This window comes from Scardinius erythrophthalmus (genome assembly GCF_964197995.2).
Source record: "Scardinius erythrophthalmus genome assembly, contig: HAP1_SCAFFOLD_81, whole genome shotgun sequence".
In the NCBI taxonomy this organism is placed as follows: Eukaryota; Metazoa; Chordata; class Actinopteri; order Cypriniformes; family Leuciscidae; genus Scardinius; species Scardinius erythrophthalmus.
This window is the reverse complement of record NW_028296522.1, coordinates 266,508-292,470: the sequence shown is the minus strand read 5'-3', so window position 1 is coordinate 292,470 and position 25,963 is coordinate 266,508. Positions and strand designations below refer to the sequence as shown.

Genomic DNA, 25,963 nt, shown 5'->3' with positions numbered 1-25,963 from the left:
CTTATATGTGACCCTGGATCACAAAACCAGTCTTATGTTGCACGGGTATATTTGTGGCAATAGCCAAAAAAACATTGTATGGGTCAAAATTATAGATTTTTCTTCTATACCAAAAATCATTAGGATATTAAGTAAAGATCATGTTCCATGAAGATATTTTGTACATTTCCCACGAATCCCACCTTAACCCTCTGATGGTCTTCGTTTAGGAGTCACGTTCGTGGCCAGATGTATAAATATCAATAAAAAAAAAAATAAAAAAAAACATTACCCATAAGACTGGTTTTGTGGTCCAGGGTCACATATTAAAATATGATATTTGAATCAATTATCATATTTTGATGTTTAAATTATAACGCTGAAAAAAGTCTTGTGATTTGATTACATCTTTAACTAGTGATAGAAGTTACTAAGTTTATTATCTTAACATAACATTAAAACACTAACATTTTTAACAAACTTAATTTTACAATTAATTCAAATATTTTTAGTTTATTTGCATTTATATTTTTGTTTAATTATTCTTTTGTCTGAGTTGCAAGCTGTCAGGTCTGATGATAAAAGAAAAAGCATGTGCGACTGGATTTTGCAAGTGTTGTCATGGAAATGGCAGGTGAGGGACGAAATAGGGACGTTCGCACACTGGCCCGGACAAATGTCCTCAGAACGTCCGTCTCCGAACGTTACAAAGCGGACCAAATGCGAACGTCATCGGAATGTCCGTCAGCGAACGTTACAAAGCGGACCAAATGCGAACGTCATCGGAATGTCCGTCACCGAACGTTACAAAGTGGACCAAATGCGGACGTCATCGGAATGTCCGTCAGCGAACGTTACAAAGCGGACCAAATGCGGACGTCCTCCGAACGTCCGCTCGGGAACGTTAACAAAGCGGACCAAATGCGGACCTAAGGGGACGTTCGAAAAGTCCGGGGGACGTCCCCTGTTAGCTAGTTCTAATAGCAAAGGACAGAGCAATTCTATTAATCCTTCTTATAACCGAAGATAACAAGGGTACCAAGAGCGATTCTGCTGGAAGGTAAGCATGAATTTAATTCATATGTCTAGTTAAAATGATTTTTGTTGTTTTCCTGGGAGTGTAGGGACTAGATTTACTGGTATAAATTAAACAAGCTAGAGAGGGAATAGTACTTATTCTGACCTGACAGCAAAAGACCACCTTGACACATTGAAACTAGGGGTTATTCAGGAAAGTGAGTGTAATACCAGAACTCACCACAATATGCACAGACAGTAGCTCACATTTAACGTGCAGATTGTGCGCACACAGAAACCTGGGGCACAGAAAGTTAGTGTCAACACTGTCCTGTGATTTCTCAATAAGAAACTGCGTAGAAACAGAAGTTATAGCATTTCTTTCTGCTTTTGAAGTAACTAAAACTTACAGCTTAGCTAATAGCAAAGAGACGATACACAGGTATGATTAAATCACACTAGAAATTGTTCTATCGCCAATGCATTCAAATGCAGTGCTACTTTATCTGTATTTCTGATTTAAAACAAGCAGAAATCTGTAAGAAATGTAACAATCCATAGACAATATAACTGATGAAAATGAGCTGTTACATCAGAGCAAAAGCATCGTGGGCAGTGCTGTGACATGCTGCAACTGTGCTCAAGGCGACCTGAGTTTGAGGTTCACACTTCTCAAGCCAAGTTTGTAGTTTGTTCTAGAGCCCGACCGATTTATCGGCAGGCCGATATTATCGGCAGATATTAGGCATTTTCCAAACTATCGGTATAGGCATTTATAATGGCCGATAAATGAAAAACGGACGTGCTACCTAATCGTGCTGCTGACCATCACGAAGAGAGAGAGAGAGAGAGAGAGAGAGAGAGAGAGAGAGAGAGAGAGAGAGAGAGAGAGAGAGAGAGAGAGAGAGAGAGAGTAGCTACTTCTACTGTGTTTACGCCATGGGAATACTCGGCTTGGCATTTTTAAATATTTCTATGTTTATTTGGCCGTTAGGATCGCAAAGACTAACGTACTTGTCCGTGTTACACGCTCGGAGCGCGCGCACAGCATCCTGTCAGTAGAATTCAGTTCTCTTTCGCGACTTATCGCGCTTTTAATATTTCTTTTCAATATAAAGCACATCCTGCTCTTTTCTTTCTCATTCATTCATGTTTTATTATTAATAACTAAACAGAATCGTCAACTGAAATCCGCGCAGATTATAAACGACACATTTACAGGACATAAAGGGTCTCTGCGGCAAAAGTGAACCCAGCCGGCACATGACCGACCTTCAACGTTGAAATATGGTTGAAATAATGTCAGTTGTTGTTTCAACATTGAAACAACGTTGAAATAACGTTTAATGCTAAATGGTTGAAAAAGGTTAACAAAAACACTTCTAAATCAACGTTGAAATATGGTTGAAATATGTCAGTTGTTGTTTCAACGTTGAAACAACGTTGAAATAACGTTTAATGCTAAATGGTTGAAAAAGGTTAACAAAAACACTTCTAAATCAACGTTGAAATTTTTACAAGATCTGTACGTTGAAACAACGTAATGTTTTCGACAACATACTACAAAAATATCTGCCTTTTAACGTATTATTATGACAATTAATTAGCATTTAATGACTTTATCATAACAGCTCTTCAGTGTATATATGTAAAAATACAATTATTATCATTATTAACAATAATCGTTTCACCCTCAAGAGAGCAGTGCAGCAGAAACCTTTTGCCTTATGTGGTTTTGTGTGAATTTACAATTTTGTCTGCTTGCCTAACAGTTTAGATTGCATTATTACATTTGTATTCACACTGTCATGTCATTTGACCAATTAATTAAATATTAATACAGACAGCAAATAAAACTGCCCTACACCACTATGTTAACTCGCGCAAACTATTGTTATTGGTTGTTTCGGCGTTTTACTTTGAGCATGATTGGTTAATCTTTCTGTCTTCCAGGAAACTGTCCAATGAGAGTGTGCGCAGCTCTGCCCGCCTATTTTAAGTTTGAAAATACGTCCGTTATGCCTGGTTCAGATTACACGATTTTAGCCCGATTTTGGCACGATCCATTTGACGTAGGGTGTCGTGGGGATTCGCAAACGACAACGGGCGTCGGGACGCAAGATTCGATCGTTTCATCTCGTATAGTGTGTCATAGTGGGCGACAACCTACGTCGCGTCTGCGATGCTTCACGACATCACGACAAAAAGACTAGCATGTTTAATTTTTTAACGGTCCTCCACGACGACGGTGCGCGAGTGAGTGAGTGAGTGAGAGAGAGAGAGTGTGTGTTCGCGAGTGTGTGACTGTGAGTGTGTGAGTGAGAGAGCATGTGTGTGTGACTGTGTGTGCGCGAGAGTGAGTGTGTGAGTGAGAGAGCATGTGTGTGTGACTGTGTGTGTGCGCGAGAGTGAGTGTGTGAGTGAGAGAGCGTGTGTGTGTGTGTGTGTGAGAGTGATTGCGTGTAGGCTATGTGAGTGAGCGTGTGTATGTGCGAGTGAATGAGTGTGTGAGACGGCTCGCGTCGATGACTGGTCGGAAAACAACGTGTAGTCTGACATGTTTCTTGTCCACGACATAACAAGATTTTTAGGAGTCAAAATCGTGTAATCTGACACAGTGACTATCGTAACAGACAAAAAAATCGTGTAATCTGAACCAGGCATTACTCTCGGTCGGTCAGCAGCTGCTGCTTGCGTTGATTACTCGGTCAGACCTGGATTATTTTATCTCTGCCTGGTGACCCTGCTGAAAAATCCAGCTAAAACCAGCCTAAGCTGGTTGGCTGGTTTTAGCTGGTTTAAGCTGGAAGTAGCTGGTTTTAGCTGGTCTCCCAGCCTGGCCTATAGCTGGTCAAGCTGGTCTCCCAGCCTGGCTTAGCTTATTTTAGCTGGTCTCCCAGCCTGGCCTAGCTGGTCAAGCTGGTCTCCCAGCCTGGCTTTGCTTATTTTAGCTGGTCTCCCAGCCTGGCCTAGCTGGTCAAGCTGGTCTCCCAGCCTGGCTTAGCTTATTTAAGCTGGTCTCCCAGCCTGGCCTAGCTGGTCAAGCTGGTCTCCCAGCCTAGCTTTGCTGGTTTTAGCTGGTCTCCCAGCCTGGCGTAGTTGATCAAGCTGGTTTCCCAGCCTGGACAATTTGGTGGTCAGCTGGTTTTAGCTGGTCTCCCAGCCTAGCCAAGCTGATGAACATCTCACCTTATTATTATTATTATATATATATATAATTATGTATAATAATAATAATTCACACACACACACACACACACACACACACACACACACACACACACACACACACACACACACACACACACACAATAAGTTAGGCTAATATAGACGAAGTTGAATACACTAATTATTGGAACCGACTGGAACCCAGATTTTTTTTGTTTGTTTGTTTGCTTGCCATTTAGTAATATAACACAATTATTAGTACTGTAACGCAACTTATTATATAAATGTAAATTGAATTTTTCAAAAATAAAATAAACTTTTAATGCTTCTGTCACAATTTTGATCGCGTGCCATAAACCTGGCATATTGCACATTAATGGGTCATAGAACTACACACACAATGAGTTTAAAATTCATGATTTAATATTAATGATTTTTTAAATTGTTATGTTTAATTCTAGATGTTTATTTAAATGCTGCGTGACTTTGAAGTGTTTTAATGTGCGTGCGCGTGAACATTCGAACATTCGCATTCAAACACTGGAGCGAGCGCGCGCGCGCGCTGCGCGAGAGCAGACGGAAACGGGAAACGTCATCAACTGACACACAGCAAAACTCTTGTCTCTCGCTGTTGTTTTCACTGCTTTCAGGTGAGTTTAGTCAACAAATTCACACAAATAATACATACAAACCTCCCTGACACCTTTATTACGTGTAATTGACACGCTCCTGTTGAATATTTACTTTATAGAAATGGTTTTGTCTTCGAAAAAGTCCGTTAGCATCTCAATCATTTTCAGAAGATAAGTTAAGGCTAACTATAGACTGGAGCTCTTGTTTATGAAAGTTTGGGGTTTTAACCACATCTTTGTGTAGATAACAGTTTTTGATAGTTTTGTTTTGCTGGTAATTTGTCAATGGGTGATTGGAAGTAAGCTAATTTATTTAACCTAAAAGAATGCGCTGCACTGTTAATCAGTGACGTCACTTACTAACAGTGCAGTGCATTCTTTTAGGTTAAATAAATTAGCTTACTTCCAATCATTTTATTAATTTCATATGCATCTATTTATATTAATATATAATTAATTATTATATTAATTCATATATTATCTTAAGATATATATATATATATATATATATATATATATATATTATTATTATTATTTCTCTTTTCTGCAGTTCACCTCTGCTCTAGCTTGGTTTCTTGTAATAAACCCTATTGTAAATCTATGTTACATTGTTGGCTCTGTGAAATTGCATGTTATGTTCCTACTGTAGATCATAATGCTGAAGGCCTGCTGCACCCCCGTCCAAGAAAATCTCCACGGCTATGAACCATATGACTAGTAAGCAAAACCACCTCAAACATACAATGCACTGCTGTCCAAAAGTTTGGGGTCTGTTATTTATGCTTTTGAAAGAAGTCTCACATTTTAAAATCATTAACCCCAGGTTTTTTCAGTGTGATTGTGAAGCCTTGAGAAGCCTGTAGGCTAAATAATAGGCGACAAATATAATGGTATAATGGTCGTAGTTATAATAATTTATTTAACTATTATGATAACAGGATATCATGGTCATTGGTATATTTTATTTTATTTCTCTAGGTCTGTTTTGAGTTATGTTGGCCAGTGAGACAGACACCATACTCAGGGGTATTTATTTATTTGTGTGTATTTTTTACTGATAAATACTGATTTTTTTTTTTTACTTTTAAATGCTAAATGTGATTCAGGCATGCAAGTTATTTTTCACAGATATCTGGCCAGCTTACTCATGGCTCATACTCTTAGCCTTTAAAATGTTTGAATTGATATCCCCAATGCAATATCAGGGGCTAAAGATATCATTAGAGTTCTTAAACTTATGGCTATGCTCTTGTTATCAGATGAGATATAATCCCTAGCGTTTGGCCCTGTGATTCTTCAGGACAAGACCATCCACACTCAGTAGATGAAGAAGGTGAGTTTCACAATAGCTGCTACTACCACAAATCAAGAGTCGGTCTCTTGGGGTGTGTGCATATGGATGAAAGCCTGTTGTGTTCGGTACACAACAGGCTTTCATCCATATGCACACACCCATATGTAGGCATGGGTACTGAAACCCAGTATTAATGGGCCCTGGGGCCAAATTATGGATGACCGCAGTATCGATAAGCTTGGACGTTATCAGTTCTGCTGATGGTACTGAAGAAATTACACGCACTATTTATTAAATACATTGTCTTGCAAATTGTATCTCACGCCATCCTTAAAAAATGTTAAAATCTTAAAATATTTGTTTGCCGTAACCCTGTCAATTTAGTACCGACCCAATTATTTATTTATTTTTCCCTTTTAGTCCGACTGACTTGCCGGTTGTAAACTTGCGTTAAGACCGACCGATTTTTCTTTTAACTCTTCAAACAACTAATACAAATGCAATAAAAATAATATTAGTTATTAAGTATTGTGAATATAAATTGCCTAGACCTACATACAAACATAAGCTACATTCTTTCTTTTAAATAAAAATAAAAACCTGTGGCGTGTCATCTATGATTATGTTTACACCATTGGTTTACGCATGTCACACTATGGCCTGCAGGCTAAGTTCGCTTCGTTTCATTCACTGTCAATGGTTCGCGCTTGGTAATGATGGCTGCGGCTTTATCAAATTACTATAAAGATTATTTCATTTTTATATGTTGTTGAATATGGTTTATTAAAAAATAAACATGTGAGAGCGTGTTATAGGCTATATGCAGAGATGGGAAGTAACGAAGTACAAATACTTCGTTACTGTACTCAAGTAGATTTTTCAGATATTTTTACTTTACTTTACTATTTATTTTTGTGCCGACTTTTTACTTTTACTCCTTACATTTTAACATGAATATCGGTACTTTCTACTTTTTTTATTCCAAAAAATTGGCTCGTTACTTTAGTTTCAAATAATTTCAGTGGAGTCGTTATTATTTTTGCGTCATCAACCCTTCACAGGGAGTATGATTGACAGGCGATGTGACCAATCATAATCCGCCATTTTGTCCGACAAAGCAGTCAGGAGAGTTAGTAGATTAACATTGGAGGATTTAAACTTGAAAAACTAAGTGTACCGACATCTTTTCGCGTAAAAACATCATTCCCTATTATGTTCATTCATGTTTATTTGATGCTATAAATTAACTAGAAGGAAGAGATGATCGGTTCACGAGCAGCTTTAAAGGGATAGTTCACTTTGAAATTAAATTTTGGTATGTTTTAGCTTACCTCAAGGGCATCCAAGATTTAGGTGTCTTTTTTTCCGCAGTAGTTTAAATTTTGATATTTTCAGGTCAAACCGTTCTTGTCTGTCAGTCATATAATGCAGGTCTGTGGTCACTGTCTCAAAGAGCATGCACAGAGTCCAAATTAAAACAATTCCCCATCGTCCAAATTAAACAATTCCCCATCGTAAGTACACATTGATGGCCTAAGACACGAAACGAGCGGTTTGTGTGAGAAAACGAACAGTATTTATTTAAAAATACTGGCGATATGCAGGTAAGAATTTTCTTTTTCTTTTTACAGTCTAGCAGCTAACGTTTATGGACACGGGTAACGGTCATTTAGGCTTACTGCAACCTCATAAAATAAATAAATTAAGTTATCTCTGTGTGTGTTTTTGTACTGATTCACCATTAGCGTAGTGATATTAGCACGTATTTCAATGTAAGTTAGTACCATCTGACATTGCTGTGTTTTGTTGTTGGTAACATTAGCTAACTTGTGTGTTTAGCTGCTAACGTTAATGTTGTCAGCTAACGTTAGTTTAAAAACGCATGAGAGGTAAAAAAGCGTGGGAATGAGTAAAGTGATAAAACTGTCATTTATTCGTTAGAAGTTTAGATAACCTATTCAAACACTGATAACGATATTGAAAAGATATTTGTTTACATTTTTTTTTAGATCAAGCATTGGAATAAGATTTTTATCGGGGGAGAACACCCAACAGAAAGACCCATTCACCAACTACAGTAAGTCAATTTTACCCACTGTTCGAAAACCTACACTGGGATTAATATATAGTATTAAGTATGATTTTCACCTTTAAAGTAACACATTTAACGTTAACGTTACTGATAGAAAGTCTGAGTAACTTTTTGTCCTTTTGTCTTTCTTCTGCTGAAGTGGCGCACTGAAAGTGGATTCATGTCACCTTCATCAGGCCTTTCTTTAATCACTGGAAACCATTAAGGGAAAGACCCTCAGACGTGTCATAATAGGATAAATGCAGCTGCAGGTAAAATTATTTGATGGTTTGATTTTGGTGTACCATTTGGCTTTTTTGTGTGTGCTTCCCTTGCTATGATACACATTTCTGATGGGATTTCCATGCTTTAAGTGTATGTTTACATTTTTAATCATGTAAATTAATACTAACAGTCTCAAAGATGACATTACTCAGTTCATGTGTGAATGTTTTAATGGCAAACGTTTTTACAATTTAAATCAATTTTTAAGATTGTTTAAAGGAATTGTAAAAAAAGAAGCTTTTTAAGGACTTTTCATTGAATAATTTCTTCTTTCCCCCCTTCAGATTCGCCAAGGATCCAGCTGATTACTGGCAATTTGGTGGAGGATTATTCTTTAGCTGCTACATTGCACTGTCACTTCTGGTACGGATTCATTGGCCTTTTGTGTTGTTATTTTTTTTATTTTACTTGATTTAATAAATTACTTTTAATTGGTACAATGTATGGTTAGGATTCTGAATTAAAACAGTGTAATGTGTATTGTTTCTCCACAAATATTATCAGAAATATATAATTGTTGAAACAATATAAACCTGCATTGAACGATATAAAGAACAACAGACCTCAACCCTCTCAGCTCAACACCACAATTTGTTGATTTCTTTATCTGTTTTAAGGATGAAATCATGACCTTATAATTATACTAACCGTAACTGACACATGGGAGTAATATTACATTTTTTACAATTCCACCTTGGGGCTTTGAAGAATTTCTTGTGTAAAAGTACATCTGGATACATATGTGTTTTAGAATGGATAGTGTTGTATACTTTGTTTCCTACCCTACAAATTAAACTGTAAAGTGAAAATCTTGTACATGAATTATTTTGTATTCAGTGTTTTCAGTTTTCAGTGTTTTTGCTTTTATTTATAGGATAGTAGCAGACAGCGGGCAAGAAGTGAAGAGGAAGTGATGGCATCGGAATGGACCTCGAGCTGGGACTCTGTTGGAGCACTGCACAAGGCTGTCACATTTTATTGAGAATTTTAAAACTTTTTTTTTCACTGTACATTTTAAATATTAAATGTAATTGAACAAAAACTGTCTTTAAATATTCTATTTAGATGTTTACTTCTACAGGTTTTTAACATTACTTCGAAAACGCTGCAATTTAAAGTTTGAGATGTTTTTCATCTGTTTTAGAAAGTATTTTTAGACTTTTGTTTTTTCAGAATAAAACTTGTTTTACAATCCTGAGCATGTGTTAACTCATTATTTAATGTGTTTAAGCCATTGCTGCCAGTCATTTGATAGTTAACAATTTTTAGTGTACAATATGGACAGTTAATCACTAATTCAGTCAGCATTGTCATGACTCATGTTCCAACTGCAAACTAGGTTGTAATTGAATGTACAATTGTATTATCCCATGATGAAAGGTAAGACGGTGAAACAACGTCACGATATCAACGTTGATTCAATTTGCAAAATCGAAAGGTAATTCAACGTTGATTCAACGTCGAAAGAAGACCATAACCCGAAAGGTAAGAGTGAAACGACGTCGCGATTTCAACGGTGAATCAACGTTGTTTCTTCCGCGGTGAAACGACGTCACAATATCAACGTTGATCCGTTTTGCAAAATCGAAAGGTAATTCAACGTTGATTCAACCAAGGTACCTGACGTTGTTTCAACGGTGAATCAAGGTTGAAATGCCGGCTGGGAAAGTACCAGCGGCCAGCGGGTGAAATGTTTTGAAATGTCTCTTTGAACAGCAAAGCACCCCTTTCAATAAAAGGATATATTAAAGTTTATATAGCCTACTTTTACATTTTCGCTGCTGTTCTAAAATGATTTTCGCCATCACCCTAAACAAGCAGCAGCTGCTTGAATCCCAGTGCAGGAGCTAGTTACCACAGAAACGTATGCGGTTAGTTGATTGCTGTGGTGACTCGTGACACTCGCGAACAGCACTGAACACGCACGTCTTAATTTTTTTATCGTTTGTTGGTAAAGGGTGAGAGACCTCGCGAGCCAGGTTCCCAAACACTGGTGTACACACAAGAAATATACAGTAGCCTATACTGTATTTATAACTAGCATACAATCCCTGCATTGTAACATGTAAGTTAGACTTGCGAGGAGTGAAAATTTAGACATAGAGAAAAAGTATCAAACGTAGCTTGTGCATAAAAGTTAGCTTTTCTTTTACACGTGTGAAATCCAATGACGCCAAGTCAAGTGTGCGTTGCAGACTGTCGTTCAGCCGCAGCATTAACGAGTCACATAATGGATTTAGATCGCTAAATAGTAGGTTTTAGAAGGCAGGCAGCAACTGATGATGATTGAAAATGGTTTGATGTAGCTTGATGGAAAGAATTTAAAAAGTGCAGGTAAAGGGATAAGCAAGCTGTCATTGTAATTATAAGGTAGTTTATAAGGCAATGTCACTGTTCTGTTGTGACAATAAAAGAAACAAGTTTCTTTTTAAAATGCATTATCATATTATTTTAGTTAAAACTCATAAATAACTACAAATAACTAATGTTAGGGAAGTCTGTTAATGTTTTGTTGCGCATTTCTGAAATAAAAATAAAAATATAAAAATATCGGCCGATATATCGGAATATCTTATTTTAAAACCAACAAATATTTGTATCGGTATCGGCCTTCAAAACCCTTTATCGGTTGGGCTCTAGTTTGTTCACATAATTTAGCCTCTAGTTGTGTTATTAACATGTATATAATGGATTAAGTATATGTTTTAAATTACAGAAACAAAATAGATACTCATAAGGTATTATATTTATACTTTTAAATAAATTAATCTTTACATAATTTCTGATTAATAATTAGGCTGGCTAATTTTGAAAGTTTTCAAAGTCAATATTGCTTGTGATCTTAATATGTAATATGTATTTGTATTCTTTCTGTTTACACTGTTGCATGATCTTCTTTTATAGACTATGAGGAAAAACTCTACCATGCACAGAGAAAGGAGCTCAATTCTGCTAACTGGGAGAGCAGCTGAAAAACAAGAAGAGAAGAACAGTAGAACACCTATTAATGCAGATGACTATTATTTTTCTGCAAGAACCAAGACAAGCAAAGACTGATGATGAGCGCTCTGAGCAAACAGCAGTCAAGACGTGTGATTGCACATTGGACTTTACTGAGTTCTTCATGTAATGTTGGGCATCTACTGTACGCAGAACTTCTAATAATTTATGTGGATGCCATTCATAAACCTGTTAGATTTTTATGTTTTATTTTTGAGATTAATAAAATTGTATGTTTTAACAATGTTATAGCTAAGCATTTTTTATGTTTAAGAGAACATTTTGGGAACAAAAATAAAACTTCCCACTAAAAACTTTATAAGAATGTTAAGTAGTATTTTTAAGAGTATTTTTAGAGAATGTTATCCTAACTTTTAGAAGAACATTCTAAGAATAAAAATAAAACTTCCTGCTAAAAACTTTATGAGAATGTAAAGGGATAATGTTCTAAAAATGTTATGATTAAACCTTTATAGAAGGTCATCACAAAACATTTTTAGAGTGTTCTTAGAGAATGTTATCCTACCTTTTAGGAGAACATTCTGGGAACTTAAATAATACTACCAGCTAAAAATGTTATAAGAACATTAGGAATAATGTTCCAACAATGTTATCATTAAACATTTTTAGCGTGTTCTTAGAGAATGTTATCCCACCTTTTAGGAGAACATTCTGGGAACTTACATAAAACTACGCAATGAAAATGTTATAAGAACATTAGGGAATAATGTTCCAACAATGTTATCATTAAACTTTTTTAGAATGTTTTTAGAGAATGTTTTCCTACCTTTTAGGAGAACAGTCTGGGAACTTAAATAAAACTACCCACTAAAAATGTTATAAGAACATTAGGGAATAATGTTCCAACAATGCTATCATTAATCATTTTTAGAATGTTTTTAGAGAATGTTTTCCTACCTTTTACAAAAACATTCTGGGAACTAAAATAAAACTACCCGCTGAAAACATTATTATAACGTTTCAAGAAAATGTTCTCAGAACATTTTTAGAACAAAAAAATTCTAGCTGGGATACCCTCTTGGGACTTATCTCTGGTGTTGACCGCACTACAGAGACCTCCTTTTGAGCAACTGCAGCCACTGACATGTTGGCGCCCAGCAACCCAAATCTGTGACCTGGAAGGTCACACATGCCTAAATTCAGGGTCCGCTTCAGTCTATCTGTTTATGTGTGGAAAATGTGTGTTTATCTATTTCTTAGCCAATCAGAAACTGCAACCTGAAGCAAGGACGTAGCTTTGACTTTGGTGAAGGTCATTTATGGTGAAGAATAAATGTTGTGTTCTTTGTAACTGTAACCGGGGTGGCCTACAAACTCCTTGTGAGTCTTGAAGCTGACTTCTGCCTGATGAAACTGCAAATCATCTTCAGTAAAAAAAAAAGATTTAATTTATTATAATTCTGACTCTCGTCTTAAATTGACTGCACTTCTGACTCCGAGTCTTAATTAATTATCATTTACTATGATATTAGACTACATAGCCTATAATAAAAGATAATGAATTTCAAACCTGAACCAAACATATTTTTATTCAAAGATCAACAGTCTGTCATTAGTCTTTAGTCTGGCACAAAAAAACAACATTTAAATCATGAACTCAAATGTCATTCATTGTAAAAAAAAAAAAATGGCTTTTGTAACAGTGCGTAAATCAGACCTTTCAGGCAATAGCCTACCGGTAATTGGCCTTATGCCAAAATTATTATTACAACTAAATTGTCGGTCATTAAATAAGAAACCTAAATAATTGTGTAGATAATTTGCTTTGTGTAACCCGAAGAAATTTTTTGACCAATCAATCACTCTTTACAACTGTCTGCCTGCACCGTTCTCTGTCCTCGCGGCTACTGCAACTTGCACTCACTTAACAATGCATATCTAAATTCGTGCCTACGGTATCTTTGTAGAACTTCAAAAAAAGAAACAAAAAAGATGCTGCAGCCAGTGAGCAGCCGATGGCGGCTGGCTGCAGGACAACTCAACCTCCACGGACAGTTTTTGATGTTTTATCAGACAATAACTACTCAAGATTTTGCTTTAGTATAATTTTCGGGACAATTAGGGCCGGATTCGGAATTCGGGACAACAGCTTAGATTTCGGGACTGTCCCGAATTTTTTCGGGTGTCTGGTCACCCTAGTCTTTAGTGGCTCAGTTGCCGATGTTGTGCTGAATTTCGACCCCGCCAAATTATTACCCCCCTAGCATTGGTAGGTTTAGGATTAGTTGTGGGGGAGGGGTTAGGATCAGGGGTGGTGTTAGGATTAGGCAATCAGGTACTGACTTCAACGTGGGGGGTAATAATTTGGCAGGGGGTCGAAATTCTGCACAACACCAGGAGTAAATGAAGATCTTATGAAAGTCTTGAAAAGAGAAAGTCTTATGCTCACTCTTAAATCCAACAACAACACACCTGGCTTTCTTAGTATTAAGCCCCTTTCACACATCGCGTTGATCCCGGGAAATTGACGTAAAATTGCTAGTGTGCCTTCTGTGTGAACGCAAACACGTCCCGGGATTGATGCCGGGATTGATGCCGGAATGGGGACCTAGTAACATTGCCGGGATCAGTCCCAGAACGCGCCCTGTGTGAACAAACGCCAGGACCAATGCCATAATGGGTGCATCGTATTGATGACACACATGCCATCACAATGACGTAGTTATCGTGCGACTCTGTTGTTCTTACAAGAAAGTTTGTGTTCATCATCAACAAAGAAAGAACGAAAAAATGTCTGCAAACTGGAATGAAGCAGAGACCAGGGAGCTCCTTACTATCTGCGCTGAAGCTGAGATCGTATGCCAGCTTTGTGGAACGGTACGTGATGTGTTAGTGTACGACCGAATCCAGGAATCATTTTGATGTGTACGTTACACGTCACATCCTGACGTCACGTGTCTTTACGGGATGTGTGTGATCGCACTCACAGATTCTGGAAAATCACTGGCAATGTGAATGAACCAAAATCAAACGATCCCGGGACAACTCTCAGGACACATTATCCATGTATTTTCCGGAATCTCTGTGTGAAAGGGGCTTTAAACTGAGACATTTTTCTTATTACTACAGATGCTCCGGTACGTAGAAAATGGTGGACTATATACAGCTCACTGAGGGCGGGGACTATGCCAAAGGGAAGAGTCCCTCAGCAGTCGTTAGCAGGGCCTAGGTAATTTGTGATGTCACCGAAGGTAGAATCTGTAAACTGCTTGTTCTGAGAAAAGAGGAGAGGGTGGATTTTTATTATTATATGGTGGTTGTGTACACACACTGCCAACATACATTTATGTTCAAACACCATGTAAAAGTGAATTTTCCATAATAGGTCCCCTTTAATGAAAGAATTTTCATTTTTGGGAGAACTATCCTTTTAAAGGTATGGTGCTTCTCAAACAGAAGACTGCATCCTGCTAAGGCAGCATAACTTGGCTACAACGTTTGAAGAAAATGCTTGTATTAATGCATATCAATGCCATTGAGATTTCATCCTCAGTGTTCAATAAAAACAAACTCCATGTCACAGATAGACTGTGACCTATGACTTTTATTTTAAAAGGACTGCAAATGTGCATGTACACAGTTTCCACCAGTATACACACACAATCTAGATGCCTGGCAAAATAACATCACTTATAGTATGTGTGGTTATTTTTCTGTTTATGTGGTTTAATATGCCATTTGTGGCCCTCTGCTTAGTTTAACTGTTTTGTTATATAATTTTCATTTCTTTTGTTGTTTGTTTGTTTTGCTCAATGTTTAATTTTTTGTTATCATTTAACACAATGTTAACAGTTTATTTCCCCTGTACTAACATTGTACATGTAACATATTTACATTGTGGGTCACTTCTCACCAGCCAAACAAATGTGCAGCGAAAGCTGCCATATTTCAAGCTTCCCTTTGCCCAGTAGGAAGGGCACTACCATTTTCAGTGACATCACAGGGGGAAATCAACAAAACATTTGTGATTGCAATGTTTGTGAATCCCTTTTTGATCAATAGTTTGATGCATATGTTGCATGTTAATACCTTTAGTTTACTGTATTTGTGTAGTTTTATATTGCTTTAAAATTATCATTCACCTCCACATGGTATGTCCCACAAGTGGGAGGAGCCTAACTCTATAAAAGGGCACCTGGTAGTCATTTTAGAAAAAAAGTTTTCTAGTGTGTTGAACAGGTTGTGTGTAGGAGTACTTCTTGTATTTTTTTGTACAGTTTTTGTATGTATATATATATATATCAAGCACTGTGGATGCCATCTCTATTTGAAGGAGCCTTGGAAGGCAGCCTTCGTTTTGCGTCCTTCAAATTGTAGCGTCTAGGCGATGAATCATTCTTTCACTTGTTCTGAATTAACAAATTCTGACTCTGTGTTCCTGAACACATTCTTTCATTCCGAACTAGATCTTGATAACATATGCTTTCTCTCAGAAGAGTTTTTAACCTGTTACCTATCCAATGTAACTCACAGCTTTGGTGCCACTGGGTCTGCACTTATGACACATTTGTTGCCTAGCGAAGTTTAACAGAACCATCTCAAAACTCCAAGTGACAGCTTCAAAGACTTTTGTTATCAGTCAAAACCCCCTCTCTCTCTGCAAGAGAGAAATCCAGGTGGCCCAGAAGACCTCCGGAATGCCACACACACGCACACACGCACACACACACACACACACACACACACACACGCACACACACACACACACACACACACACACCCACCCAAACGTTTCTTTAAACTCATCATATAAAGACATTACCAAATGTATATGATATATTTCTGTGTTGCATTTTATATGCCCATGTCATATTGGGGTATCTACGATTTTAGTGTGTGTTAATCAAACTCTAAATGCTTATAATATGCATACCTTATATGTGACCCTGGATCACAAAACCAGTCACAAGTCGCACGGGTATATTTGTGGCAAGATTGTATGGGTCAAAATTATTGATTTTTCTTTTATGCCAAAAATCATTAGGATATTAAGTAAAGATCATATTCCATGAAGTTATTTTGTAAATTTCCTACCATAAATATATAAAACATTTATTTTTGTGAGTGAATGCAGCACAATGGCGAACATAAATGGACAACTTTAAAGGCGATTTTCTCAATGTTTCTATTTTTTTGCACCCTCAGATTCCAGATTTTCAAATAGTTGTCTCTTGCCCAAATATTGTCCTATCCTAACAAACCATACATCAACGGAAAGCTTATTTATTCAGCTTTCAGGTGTTGTATAAATATCAATTTATAAAAATTGACCCATGTGACTGGTTTTGTGGTCCAGGGTCACATATAACTCTGTAATCCCAACTCTTTTTCTTGCTGTTCTTGGTATCCTTTTAACCGTCATCAGTTTGATTGAGCCACTCATACATAGGAGATTACAGTCAAATGTATTATTCTGTGTGTACCATATTTCTGGGTAGAAATTACGAACTCTAAACACCGTCATAAACTATGCATATGCACCTTCCCGACAGGACAAAGGAACTTTTCCCGCTTCAGATTCTCGGACGGTCATTGGTTGTTCGCATGAACCCAGTTTTTCCATAAGAAGACTAGGGTTGCAAAGGGGCGGAAAATTTCCGGTAAATTTCCGGAAAGTTTCTGGTAAATTTCCATGGGAAGTTAAGCTGGGGAATTTTGGAAATATTCATTACCACGGCAACCGCTTGCGCGTCCACTCTGAAAGTAACTGTACACATAAGAGACGGATAGATACATTATTTAAGGTTATTTCTATTCGTTAGAATATTGATATATGAACTTGTTGTCAAGTAAGCCCCGTTGTGAGCATGTGCGTCTCTCTAAACTTTCAGTGTGCTGCACTGCTCTAGTTGACTTCTGCGCCTTCCCCCCCGAAAATATCACGTTAATTTTGAAAATGTAATTCCTTTTGTGGATCCTCTTGGTCTTTCTTCATGTTTCTTTGACAAATATCAGTGTCTCAGTGTCACACACGCTGCACGCGAGTTAACCACGCCTACTTATTTACATGTTGCGGTATACACGGAATAAAAAAAATCTGTTACGGTTGACATTTTCTTCCGTGGTAACGATATATACCGTCATACCGCCCAGCCCTACTTATGTGGTAAATAAAGTTATGCTAGCTTATTTAGCATCTAACTTATCAGCTTGCTATCTAATAGATGAATACATTTGTATGTGATATTTGCAATTTAAACATTTAATAAATATATTTCCCCATAATATCATCAAAACTTACTTCACTTTGTTTAGTCCACAGGCTCAAATGTGTGCCTTCAATAGTCTTGTGCTTTGGGCTTCTGTACATGTGATGGAGGCATGCACAGTGCCAGTAGGGGGTGTGGTCTCAATAGCCATGCAGTAAGCAGTGTGCTATGTGCATGGGATTGAGGAATGGCATGGATATTCAAGTGTATTTGAATGGCATCTGTTTGTTTTAGTCAAGATTATTCTAAAATATACTTTCCTCAACTATATTTAAGTTCCCTATGAAGAGCCAACCTTCAACTTTGAAAATTCCCAGTTTATTCCTGTTTATTCCCATAAATTCCTGTTAATTCCCTTAAATTCCCATTAATTCCCATTAATTCCCATGGAAAGTTTCCATCTTTGAAAATTCCCAGAATTTTGCAACCCTAAAGAAGACCGACCCAAAGAGTTTCTCAGAGCACTTCATCTATGAGAGGTTTCCTGTACACGACTCCGTTGTGTATAGAGTAGGCGGGGGCGGGCTTAACATACACGACAGAGTTGCGACGGTTACCTGGCTGCTGCTACTTGAAAACAAAGAATGGCGGCTGCTGATGGAGAACAACGGTCTTTCGAATCGGCTTTGGCCGCGACTCTGGAGGACTTGGAGTTAAGTTTTTCTTTGAGAAAAGAGCAAAGAACGGCACTTAAGTCATTCTTAAAAAAAGGAAGATGTGTTCGTCGTTTTGCCGGCCAGATATGGCAAAAGTTGAATCTATCAACTAAGCTCCGCTGTTGGGAAAACGCTCTGGTTGGTTGAAGCGCTGTCCTATTGCGTGCAGAGGGAATTTGAAAGACAGCCGTTTATCCCGCCCCTCGGATTGAGCCGTGACTATGGTGAGTTTCCAGACCTAACATCTTGATGTAGGTCTGGCTTGCCAGGCTATAGTAGGGCTACATGCCCACCAAATTTCATGTTCCCCGGTGCTTCGGTGACCCTGGTATCGTTGACGAAAAATTCAGTAAGGTGACGAAAAAAAAAAAAAAAAAAAACTTTGACAATCCCTATATGACCGCTTTCGCTAGCTACGCTAGCGGTGGTCATAATAAGAGGGAAAGGCTTCTAAACAGGGGTTAAATATAACATTGGGAAGTGTGATAGTAATGGGTGGAAGTGGTAATAAGAAAACATCTGGTTCATTCCTTATTAAATCTGCAATAACGGAAAAAATATCCTTATTTTAGATTGCATATTTGAGTAACAAAAACGTATGGGTGGAGTTTTTTAGGCATTGTGTTTCTGTTGACTATTACCTGTCTATATTATGTTTCAGCTCAGCTGATTTTTGGATTGATGGGAAAAGGAGATGGAAGTTTATTCGTGAGATTAAAAACAATGCTTAAAATCAGCAAGCCGTGTTAAAAAACAAATCACACTAGGCTAAATGGGGAATCATGCTGTCACAGGTGTGTTTCTGTCTGAGTCTTGTTTCCATTAGTCATGTCTTCCTTTGTTCTGTTTTCCTTGGTTTCTATGGTAACCTTCATTAGTTCATCTGTCACACCTGTTTCCTCGTTAGTCTTGTCAGCTGTCTCGTTTCCCTGATCTGTTTCGCCATGTATTTAAGCCCTGTGTTTTGCCTTGTTCACTGTCTGATCTATGTTGTATTACGTCTGTCTGTCTGTCTGTCTGTCTGTCTGTCTGTCTGTCTAAAAGTGGATTTGGACACGCACTTAGTGCACTTGTGCCATGCGCTTAGATCGTTAAAATAGGGCCCACAGAGTGTGTCTGCTTCTCGAACAATGCTAGTAAGACTATTCCAAAGTTTAGGTGCTAAAGGGGAAAAGGATCTACCGCCAACAGTTGATTTTAATATTCTAGGTTTTATCAACTGGCCAGAATTTTGAGATCACAATAGACATGAAGGACTATAATGCGTTAAGAGCTCGCTCAAGTACTGGGGAGCTACCATTTAGTGCTTTGTAAGTAATCCGCAAGATTTTAAAATTTATACGACGTTTAATAGAGAGCCAATGCAGTGTTGACAGAACCGGTCTAATATGGTCATACTTCCTGGTTCTAGTAAGAACTCGAGCTGCTGCATTTTGGACCAGCTGGAGTTTGTTTATTAAGCGTGCAGGGCAACCACCAAGTAGAGCATTACAATAATCTAGCCTTGAGGTCATGAATGTGTGAACTAACTGTTCCGCATTTGTCATTGAGAGCATATGTCGTAATTTAGATATATTTTTAAGATGGAAGAATGAGGTTTTACAGATGCTAGAAACGTGGCTTTCAAATGAAGGATTGGTATCAAAGTGCACACTCAGGTTCCTAAGGCTGGGCATACACTGTGCGATTTCTGTCCGATTTTGAGCCAAATTCTGACTCGTGCGACTTTTTCGGGTCAGGATGATTTTCTGTTTTGTTGTGCGTCGTTTGTCATGCAGTGTTCGTCGTGCAGTGTACAGGGGGAAACGGGAGGCAATTAACCTCTCCCGACAGGCAATTGGATGGTCGGATGAATTTCTGGCATGTCAGAAATTTTGGTCGCTCCTCGTGACTATATCGCACAATTGAAGCAGAGCTACGAACCGATTGCCCTAAACTCAGCGTTTTTTCCCTCACTGCGCCTGTGCGAAAACAGAAGTTTAACCATTTCATCTTTAATTCAGCAAGAACGAAATGAAAAGAGGAAGATCTTTGTCATGGTCACCAGCTAGTCACCACCTCCTCGCTACATTTCCCATCATCCTCCCTGGCCCTCACCTGCATGCACTTCCCAATCACAGAGATCACCGTCACATGCAGTGTTGTGCTAGTTACTAAGAAATAGTAACTAGTTACAGTTACTAGTTACTTCATTCAAAAAGTAACTCAATTACTTTGTTGATTACTTACACCAAAAAGTAATGCATTACTGTTAAAAGTTACTTTTTAGTTACTTTTTTAAAGAACGTTCTTTAATGTTCCCATTAATGCCCTTTTATGCGTTATGGTCTATTGTTATGGATATTTTCCCTAAACCTAACTACCTGGGGCGTCTGCACTCGACACCTGCCTTAATATCCGGGGCGTCTACACTCGACACCTGCCTTAATATCCGGGGCGTCTACACTCGACACCTGCCTTAATATCCGGGGCGTCTACACTCGACACCTGCCTTAATATCCCTGGCGTCTACACTCGACACCTGCCTTAATATCCCTGGCGTCTACACTCGACACCAATACCTTAAACTCTAGCTCTTGCATCTTCAGTCGATAACTGGCCGAGTTTCTAACTAACTTGCTTCCCTAAACTAGCTTCCTGCGCAGGAATAAATCGACAAACAGATCTGCAAATGTCCTTTAAATGCTTTAATCACGGCCAGGAGATCTTCCCGAGCAGTTCTCAGGGAATCTCTCCCAAGAAGCAAGGCCGGAGGATCTCAGACAAATTCCATTGAGAATCCCACCGAAAAACACATATACAACAGTTTTTATAGAATCAGGGTATGGCATAAATGTCAGGCTCCATTACATAATTTCCCCATTATTTGATTGGTTCTTCATATGCAAACCCCTCTGTTACTAGGTAAAGCAAACTCTGATCTTGTGATTACTTATCACAAGGTTTTAATGATGACTTAATTTGTTCTAACAGACTGTCTAGTTTCAATTCCCCTAACTATGTTATTTTTACCCATAGACACTACTCAAAGTCACAAGTTTTTCCCCAAAGAGTTTTGACACATTAAAAGCATATGAATGTTATTCCTGCAAGAAAAACAAATGTTAGTTGATTAATTAAAGTTGATTAATTAAAGTTGATTAATTAAAATTCATTCACACTATACAAACACAAAACTGACTTAAACAGAAAGTAATTTTTAAACACTATTTTAAGTCAGACCAGAACAAACTGAATATATCACAAGGATTTCTGAAATAAATAACAAAACAAGCTGAATAATATATTCAGAATCAAAAACTAAAGTGGCTTTTGCATCATAAAAGCTGTTGTGTTGAGCCCTTAAAAATGTTCCTTTCACAGATAAAGTATGAAAACTATCAACAATGTACAACATAACACAAAACATTTTGAAATACATAAATGAAAGCAATCTGAATTATTCAGAATCAATTTCGAGAAACTCAGCACTAAAAAACTGCTATTATTGACAAACATAAATGATATGCATAAAAAAAACCATAAAAAATATAAATGCTGTTTAAAAATGAAATCTATGAGCAATTTTCAACCTAACCACAAATTAAGAGTTGCATCTCACCAACTTATGTAAAGTAAGCTGTGTGTATTCAAAGTGCAAAATCTGCTGTTGTATATGTCCATAAAAATGTAAAAACAAACAAAAAAACAAACAAACAAAAAAACAGCATTTTTCCTAGCAATACAACGTAATGCATTTTATAATGCATAAAATTAGTGCTCTAAGATATAACAGAAATGTAACTGTGGCTACTAAACTAACCATTATTTTTAACAAACAAATATTTTTAATAACAAATGTGTGCTTATTTGAAACAACAAAAGGTGCTTACTAGCAAGGACCTGAATGAACGTTTAAGTTGAGTTTTACCCTTCAAACCAGTGGTTGTACCGCATGAGAAGAAGTCTCTCAAACCTTTGGTCAGACAGCTTGTTCCTCTTTGGAGACAGTACCAGACTTCCCAGGCTAAAAAGTCTCTCGACAGGTGCACTGGATGGAGTAGCTGCATTTTTCTTCAGAGAAATTTCCTTTATTGTGGGAAATTGTTTAAGAATCTCCATCCCTGTTTCGGCTGTTCTCAAGTAGGTCATTATTTCAGTTTCCACAGTGCTGAAGGTATCATCAACCTCCTCAAAACAGAAAAAGTCCTGCACATTATAGGAGCTTGAGTCTGGTGTTGTCGGAGACACAGGCATCTTGGCTGCTTGCTGAACAGGGCCAGGGCGAGGGATGAGCTTGTGACACTCTGCTGCCAGCATTCCTTTGACCATCTCTTTCTTCCTCTGGTCTCTCAACCATCGCAGTTTGAACATAGGAAGTGTAACAGCTATTTAAAGGGTTAGTTCACCCAAAAATGAAAATTTTGTCATTAATGACTCACCCTCATGTCGTTCCAAGCCCGTAAGACCTCCGTTCATATTCGGAACACAGTTTAAGATATTTTAGATTTAGTCCGAGAGCTTTCTGTTCCTCCATTGAAAGTCAATGGACGGCAAACTGTCCATGTCCAGAAAGGCAATACAGACATCATCAAAGTAGTCCATGTGACATCAGTGGCTCAATCTTAAATTTATCAAGCGACGAGAATACTTTTTGTGCGCAAAAAGTAAACAAAAATAACGACTTTATTCCACTATTCATTTCCTTCTCTCTGGGCCTCGAACTATTTCACGTAGTGTTTTTGGGCAGCTCGTCTGTGTTGTACGTCATACGTAGGCTCACTATTGGCCCAGAGCTCACTATTGACTCTCTCTCTATGGCTCTGTATTGGCCGACGCTGGTCATGTGTGATGCGTGTGACGTACAACACAGACGCGCTACACAAAAACACTACGTGAACTTCAGAGAGAAGGAAATGAATAGTGGAATAAAGTCGTTATTTTTGTTTACTTTTTGCGCACAAAAAGAGTTCTCGTCGCTTGATAAACTTAAGATTGAGCCACTGATGTCACATGGACTACTTTGATGATGTCTTTATTGCCTTTCTGGACATGGATAGTATGCCGTCCATTGACTTTCAATGGAGGAACAGAAAGCTCTCGGACTAAATCTAAAATATCTTAAACTGTGTTCCGAAGATGAACGGAGGTCTTACGGGCTTGGAACGACATGAGGGTGAGTCATTAATGACATAATTTTCATTTTTGGGTGAACTAACCCTTTAAGTGTAACAGCTATTAACAGAGTATTTCATCGTTGCTTTCCAAGACGGATGCAAATCGTGTTTTGATTGCCTGCAAAAAAAAACCCCATAGTGACACAGATATTAGAATGAGTGAAAGATTCCCTCTATGTACATTCTATGAAAGCTGTACACCACTATGTGATTTTTGACCTATAGATATGAGTTATAAAATCATTTATTTAAACATCACAAAAACACACACATTAAGAAACTGAAAATATATGTGCGACTGATTGGACAAAATTAAAACTTTTATTTGCAAAAAAGGAATTATGGTATTATTACTGTTTATTTTTCATCCAGTGGGTAGGTGCAGTACAGTGTGTGTGTGTGTGTGTGTGTGTGTGTGTGCGAGTGAGTGTGAATGTACATGTGCGTGCGAGTGTGCATGTGTGTGTGAGTGTGCGAGTGTGTGTGTGCGAGTATGCATGCGTGTAAGAGTGTGTGTCTGTGTGCGCGCGTGTGTGTGTGCGTGCGAGTGTGCATATGTGTAAGAGTGTGTGTGTGTGTGTGTGTGTGTGTGTGTGTGTGCATGTGTGTGTGTGAGTGTGCATGTGCGTGCGAGTGTGTGTGCGAGTGAGTGTGCATGTGTGTAAGAGTGTGTGTGTGTGTGTGTGTGTGTGTGTGTGTGTGCGTGCGAGTGTGTGCGAGTATGCATGTGTGTAAGAGTGTGTGTGTGTGCGAGTGTGTGTGTGTGTGTGTGTGTGTGTGTGTGTGTGTGTGTGTGTGAATAGAATAAAAAATGATGTTGTGCTCTTTACATTCTTTCCATTTCTTAGGCTATATTGGTGCTTGCTCAGCTAAAAATATTAATGTTTACATCTATAAACTTCTTTTGAATATTGATGAATGTTTCTTACCTTAAAGGGGTCATATAATGTCATTTTTGTACAAGCTAATATGATTCTTTAGGGTCTAAATTAAAAGTTTGTAATATACTTTAATTAAAAATTCTCATTAGTATTGTAAGAAAACACTAATTTTACCTGGTCAAAAACAGCTCTGTTTTCAGCACGCCATTTCAGTGCATGTGTCTTTAAATGATAATGAGCTTTGCTCACCCCGCCCCTCTGTTCTGCGCGTACACCGTTTGAAATAATAACACAACATAACGCGTTGTTCATTATAAACGTGGGATTATGAATTATATTGATAACGTCGTACATAGAAAACATGCCATAATGTACCCTGAGTGTAAAAATAGCCACATTCATCGTGAAGCGTGCAAGCTTTTTGCAAAGATTAATATAAAGATTAATATAAAGGTCAATAGAACGTTACACTCACTTGTTCTTCTGGAGGTTCAGCAGGAACACGAATAGTTGGTACTGATCCTTTTTTCAGGAGCAGCTTCTTAGCAAATAACCAGCTTTTTACTGATCCTCGATTGTAAAGCAGTCTGGTGAAATGATTCGCGCAAACATGACAGCATTGACGTTGATCGTGGGGAATATTCCCTTCGAAAACAAACTCAGCCACTGCGTCTTCAGCTGTTCGGATTTAGGAACATCATCAATATGACTGCTGTGTTCCTTATTACACCCAATAACAGAACACCACAATCGCTAGACGCCATTCTACTCAGCACTCCAGCTATCAACAATGAACGCGCCGGTCGGCGCATGCTATGATTGACAGCTCGCTCGCAAGGGCGGGTCTGTGTTTGAAACGCTGCTGTCAATCAGCCATCGTGGGAGGGGCGTCGATTTTGTGACGTCACAATATTGAACAGCTTGATTTGAGACAGGAGGAAACATATAAGAAGATGATGGTTGTGTACAGGCACTGCCAACACACATTTCAGTACAATCAACTTGTAAAAGTGCATGTACCATTATATGACCCCTTTAACTATGACATCAGGTAGGCCAGTTGCAATAATCAGACCTTCTTTTATCTCCACCCACATAGCAAACAGACTTGGCCCAAATGTGGCCTCATCATGGCACTGCTGGCGTTTTGCCGGCACTGGCATGCATCATGTCAGCCAACTGTGGGCCATGTGTGGCAATGATGGCACTGCATGCATGACGGCAGACAACATTTGGGCCGATTGTGCATGGGAGGTGTGTGGCCTAGATCAGTGTAGCAATTATGGGCTTTGTGTACTGGACAATTATAAGTATTTAGGCCGCTATTATATATTCAAGGATTGTCCCCCCATCCCCACAATTTTTCACGGGAGAAATAAAACAGTTTAAAGTGTTTGTCCATGGATGGTGCAGTTATCAAAACTAGAAAGAGATGTAATGATTTTAATAATTAATAACAATAATAATATGAATTGACTTATGAGTCAGTGAAAAAAGCTATGTCCAGAAAAAATGATAAAGAATAGCATTTAGTTTTCAGCAGTGTTCACAAAATTCAATAATCATTTAAAAATTCCAAAATCCATTTGACCTG

General features: G+C 38.0%; 1 long non-coding RNA gene across 1 annotated transcript; it reads left to right on the top strand.

The window, feature by feature from the left end:
* The first annotated feature begins 296 nt into the window (after positions 1–296).
* Positions 297–9,643, top strand: LOC308686275. The gene is made up of 8 exons (XR_014029560.1): positions 297–1,039; positions 5,446–5,513; positions 5,775–5,822; positions 6,056–6,129; positions 8,100–8,167; positions 8,322–8,433; positions 8,731–8,809; positions 9,321–9,643. It is a non-coding gene; the product is annotated as an uncharacterized lncRNA (long non-coding RNA).
* The last annotated feature ends 16,320 nt before the right edge of the window (positions 9,644–25,963 follow it).